Source organism: Bison bison, unplaced genomic scaffold (genome assembly GCF_000754665.1).
Source record: "Bison bison bison isolate TAMUID 2011002044 unplaced genomic scaffold, Bison_UMD1.0 scf7180017864098, whole genome shotgun sequence".
In the NCBI taxonomy this organism is placed as follows: Eukaryota; Metazoa; Chordata; class Mammalia; order Artiodactyla; family Bovidae; genus Bison; species Bison bison.
This window is the reverse complement of record NW_011494670.1, coordinates 5,805,264-5,811,294: the sequence shown is the minus strand read 5'-3', so window position 1 is coordinate 5,811,294 and position 6,031 is coordinate 5,805,264. Positions and strand designations below refer to the sequence as shown.

Here is a 6,031-nt window from a genome sequence, read left to right as displayed (position 1 = left end):
TACTATCTCCTGGAGCTTGCTCAAACTCATGTCCACTGAATCAGTGATGCCATCCAACCATCTCATCCTCTGTCACTCCCTTCTCCTCCTGCCTTCAGTCTTTCCCAGCATCAGGGTCTTTTCCAGTGAGTCAGCTCTTTACATCAGGTGGCCAAAATATTGAAGCTTCAGCATCAGTCCTTCCAGTGAATACTCAGGGTTGATTTCCTTTAGAATGACTGGTTTGATCTCCTTGCTGTCCAAGGGAGTCTCAAGAGTCTACTTCAGCACCACAGTTCGAAGGCATCATTTCTTCAGTGCTCAGTCTTTTTTATTGTCCAGCTCTCACATCCATACATGACTGCTGGAAAAACCATAGCTTTGACTATACGGACCTTTGTAGGCAAAGTAATAATCTCTGCTTTTTAATACACTGTCTAGGTTTGTCATAGCTTTCCTTCCAAGGAGCAAGCATCTTTTAATTTCAAGGCTGCAGTCACCATCCACAGTGATTTTCGAGCCCAAGAAAATAAAGTCTGTCACTCTTTCCACTTTTTCCCCATCTAGATTTAGCTCTCCTCTTTCTTCCTATTTCCACTGTGCATAAGCACCTTCCACATCCTCCAGTGTTTTTAATAACACTGTATCATAATATCAGATCAATAGTTAATATTCACATTATTATGAATATAAAAATGCCATTCACAGCACAACCACATAGAAAATTATAATTACTTTTCTTTATGCCATTTTCTGTTTTTTCCTGAAGTCGATTTTTCGTGTTTGTTTCTTTTTTAACTGGTGGCATTTCTGTACCCTTGGAAAACTAGTATGGAGTAAGAGTTACACAAAAGTCTCTGGAGTCCGATTGCCTGGGATTCAGCTGCAGTGCTCCTCCTTACTAGCTGTGTTGACCCACCTAGTTAATTGGCTTTGCCTTCTTTTTCTTATCTGTAAAATAGGGGCAATACATACATCCATTGCATAAGGTTCAGACACAGTGTGCTTGGAAGAGTGTCTGCCCATAGAAAGCATTCCATAAATGTTATCTGTTATTAATTGCTAATTCAACCTCGACACTCTTGATTTGTATGTTTCTGAATATACAGGCTCACAGCAGTGAGTCTGTCAATTTCATCTTTGGGGAAATGTCTCCCAGATTCTTCCAACCTGCCCCACAAATGAGTATTCACCCAATCTAGGACAGTGCAAATTCTTATTCAGGATTTCCTCTGATAAAATAAAATTCACATTGTATTGCAAGACAAAACAGATTTAACATAAAATTTTTCTTTTTTGGGGCGTCCTCCCTTCCAGACCTCCTTAGGAGATAACTTTCCTAAACTTCCTTTTTTATCTCATTAAGGATCCCACCTCCTGGGGAGATAAACCTTTCTTCTTAATCTTGTAAGGGGCCATGAGTGACCCACAAGCCACTCCTCACTTTCTACCTGTAGACCTGGATTGTATAAACTGTGCTTATGTACAGCGCTCTGTCTCAGAAATTTAGGTAACTGTGCTTTGACTTCTAATGAGCGGAAGAGTTCTCAGAGGTTTCTGAGAGGTTGCTCCCAGGTTATAACCCTCAGTTTGAATAGAATAAGATTTTCCATTTCTTTCTTAAATCAGCTGATTAAGTTTCTTGTCACCATCTTTTACCTTCATCTTTCTTTTTTATTTTTTATTTTGGAAATAATTTATTTCCTTTCCTCCCAAAACTATGAAAATTTACAAAAAAAAAATCAAAGTTTACATGCTGCTCAGTTCAGACTGAGAGTGCAAGAGGTGAGAGCCTGGACCACAGTGGCCACTGAGTGTTCACCTGCAGGTAAATACTGACATCTGAAAAGAAGCTCCCCAGCTCTGTGCTCCTGCCTTCAGAGATGCTGCGGGTCTTCATGCCATCTCACACCACACTCCTGGGTCATTAGGTCACCAGGATGATACAGAGGTTTTTTGGGTTTGGGCATTATGGATTTTTTTCTTTTCTTTTTTTTTGCCCTCCTGCTAGAAAATGAAATTTTCAGTTCATTTCTAAGAAATAAATTGGTCAATAAATTCATTTTGTTCTGCTTCTCCTTTCCACAAAACTTCATATTCAATGCGATACCCTTCAGGCTGCATTCTTTTCTGCTGTTAGTGCCTGGAGTTGTTGCTATTGGTCTTCTCTCTATCTTGCTATAGATCTCAGCAAGTTCTGAGCACCAGTGGCCTTCATCTTCTCATTTTCTGCTTCTTTTGCAAGTTGGTCAACAAGCTCAATTAAACCACCAGTTATTTTCTAAAATTGGCCCACTTTGTCCACAAAGTCCTTGCACTCTTCCTTGAGCTCTCTGGCCTGCTGGGTAACCTCTGGGTCCAATACCTGCTGCTTGTTCAGCTCATCCAAGTGCAGCCCTGCTTCACCCAGGATGTCCTTGGCTCGCTCTCCAGTCAGGCAGCCAGCGCCCCCCTGGCAGCCTCAGCCACTGCTGTGACTACAGGACCCGGCTACCTCCCTGCTTTTTGGCTTTGGTCCCTTGTGTTCTGGACTCCATTTTTCCCTCTTTGTTAGCCTGACTGTTTTTTAATGAAGCATATCTTACGGCTTCTTGAGAAGGAGTTTTGGGGGAGTAAATTTTTTTAAAGGAAATTGCATGTTAGAAAATGTCCATTTTCTATCCTAATGCTAAGTAATAGTTTTATTGGATATATAATTCTAAAAGAAAAGTAATTTCTCTTCAGATTTGTGAAGGCATTTTTTCATTGTCTTCTTGTCTCCAGTATTGCTCTTGAGAGGTCTAAAGCTATTCTAATTCCTATCCTTAAATATGACTCTACTCCTCCTTTTCTAGAATATAGGGTCTTCACTTTGACTCCAGTTTTCAAAAATTTTACAGTGTAATTTTTAAATTTTTTTCTGAAATATAGTTGCCTTACTACAGTGATGTATAATTAAGTTTTAAAAGAAATGTGTGGATTCTTCTTTTCCATAAAATATAACTCACTTTCTGTATCATTCTGCTCTGTGCTTTTTTTTCACTAAATGTATCCTCAAATCTCAGACTATCAGCTTTCCAGTCCATACTGGAAAGCCTGTTTTATAAAGGATGGCAATATACTCTTAGAGCAAGCTCCAGCCTCAGTGATGGTGGGGTTATATCAGTTAGTTCAGTCGCTCAGTTGTGTCCAACTCTTTGCGACCCCATGGACTGCAGCATGCCAGGCTTCCCTGTCCATCACCAACTCCCAAAGCTTGCTCAAACTCATGTCCATCGAGTTGGTGATGCCATCTAACCATCTCATCCTCTGTCATCCCCTTTTCCTCCTGCCTTCAATCTTTCCAGACATCAGGGTCTTTTCTTCAAATTAGGTGGCCAAAGTCTTGGAGCTTCAACCTCAGCATCAGTCCTTCCAGTGAATATTTAGGACTGATCTCCTTTAGGATGGACTGGTTGGATCTCCCGGACTCTTAAGACTCTTTTCCAACACCACAGTTCCAAAGCATCAATTCTTCAGTGCTCAGCTTTCTTTATGGTCCAACTCTCACATCCATACATGACTACTGGAAAAACCATAGCTTTGACTAAGGGTTATATGCTATGCTAAGTCACTTCAGTCGTGTCCGACTCTATGTGACCCCATAGACGGCAGCCCACCAGGCTCCCCCGTCCCTGGGATTCTCCAGGCAAGAACACTGGAGTGGGTTTCCATTTCCTTCTCCAGTGCATGAAAGTGAAAAGTGAAAGCGAAGTCGCTCAGTCGTGTCCGACTCTTAGCGACCCCATGGACTGCAGCCTACCAGGCTCCTCCATCCATGGGATTCTCCAGGCAAGAGTACTGGAGTGGGGTGCCATTGCCTTCTCCGAGGGGTTATATGGGTACCTTTAAATAATTTTTAAATGTTTAATATATTTAGTGGAAAAAAGAATGAACAAATTGTACACAATAAATATGTGCAGTTATTTGTCTATCAATAATACCTCTATAAAGCTTTAAAAATAATGTAGGAATTTTCGGCTTACTTCAGATCAGACTTGATTTTATTGCCACTGCTTTTGCCTTGAATATGACTAAGAGCCTGCATAAGGATATAAATGCCTGTGGTGGTTTAGTTGCTAAGTAGTGTCCAACTCTTGCCACCCCATAGACTGTAGCCTGCCAGGTTCCTCTGTCCATGGGATTCTTCAGGCAAGAATACTGGAGTAATGGAATCTGAGTCTCCTACATTGCAGGCAGACTTTTTACCGACTGAGCTATGAGGGAAGCCCCATATAAATGCCTGTTCTGCCTTTTTTTTTTTTTTTGACTTTTTCTTTTTTGCCATTGCTTTCCTTTTGTATCCCTTGAAGGAATCTTTTAAAATTGTTCATTTAATTACAGTCGCTTAAAGCCACACATAAACTGCAGAAAATTTCAGTAGGCTGAGAGTACTACTGCTGATCTCACAAGCTGTCTGTCATACTGAGCATAGGTAACAATGCCAACCTGAATATTGAGGTGCTAGTGGTAAATAGTGGTAAAGAATCTGCCTGCCAGTACAGGAGACATAAGAGACTCGGGTTCAATTCCTGGGTCGGGAAGATCCCCTAGAGAAGGGAATGGCAACCCTCTGCAGTATTCTTGCCTGGAGAATCCCATGGATAGAGGAGCCTGGCAGGCTATGTTCCATAGGGTCGCAAAGAGCTGGACATGACTGAAGCAATTTAGCATGGACACATGGATAGCTCCTGTTAAAAATAAAAATTCTGAAATTTTATACCTATACCCGATTGGACTGTTTTGCACACATCCAGAGGCAAACATCTTACTTTGAAGAAAGATCCTCTAGAATACCCTATTCTTCTGGCATATAATTATGGCAGGTTCCCCCCAAAATTATAATATTCCTGGTATATGCATGCTTTTTATCTTTCTATCTCAAACTGTTTTCGCATATTTTCTCTCTCAGATCTTCACACCTGGTATTTTTAACAGGTTATGAAGCCTTTGTTTTTTGAGAGTAATTAACACATGTATTGAATCTTAACGTGTATAAGGCTAGTACTGTGGATAGTGCTGAGTTGCTTCACTCATGTCTGACTCTTTGCAACGCTATGGACTGTAGCCCACCAGGCTCCTCTGTCCATGGGATTCTCTCCATGAGCTCTTCCAGGGAACCTTCCCAACCCAGGGACTGAACCCGAGTTTCTTATGACTCCTCCCTTGAGAGGTGGATTCTTTACCACTAGCTCCACTTGGGAAGCCCTGTGCTAGTACCATAATGTTTCTTAAATTTTAATGTACATTGAAATAACCTGGATTTTTTTTTTTTAGTACTGATTCTGATTGAATATGTCTGGGATGAGGGCTATGGTTCTGCATTTCTAATAAGCTCCCAGGTGATGGCAATGATGTTGGTCTATGCAGCACACAGAGTTCTACAGTCAGAATGTAAAGAGGTGCATAATCTGATCTCCACTTTTAAAGGATTTATGATGTAGCCAGGGATGAGTATGGACATGAATAGAACACCCAAGATTTATGTAATTGTGATACACCTCTTCTTTTTTAGTGTCTTTTTTGTCCTATTCACCTCAAGTCACCTAATTTTACCTAACTTCTTGGATGGTAGCAGCATGTTCCATGTGTTCAAAACTCACTGGCATTCTCTTAATGTACCCTCTCTCAGATTTTCCCTTTGAGAATTAACATTAGTCTATTATTTAAAAATATGTTAGCATATATTAATGTCTAATCCCTCTCAGATATTATATGGAAATTTGTACCAGGTTGTCTGATGACATAAGCCAGAAGTTTATATGGTAGAAGATAGTATGAGAACTATGCACATGCTGGAAAATAGACTGTGAGATAGTCCTTGGAGCTGGGAAAAATCTGCCATGTAGTTCTGTGATTCAATATTCAGGATCTGTGGGCTTCCCTGATGGCTCAGCTGGTTAAGAATCCGCCTGCAATGCAGGAGACCTGGGTTCAATCCCTGGGTTGGGAAGATCTCCTGGCGAAGGGAATGGCTACCCGCTCCAGTATTCTGGCCTGGAGAATTCCATGGACTGTATAGTCCAAGAGTCGG

General features: G+C 41.0%; 1 pseudogene; it reads right to left on the bottom strand.

Moving 5' to 3' along the window:
• Window positions 1-2,013: 2,013 nt before the first annotated feature.
• Window positions 2,014-6,031, bottom strand: part of LOC104987574 — a 49,481-nt pseudogene continuing 45,463 nt past the window's right edge.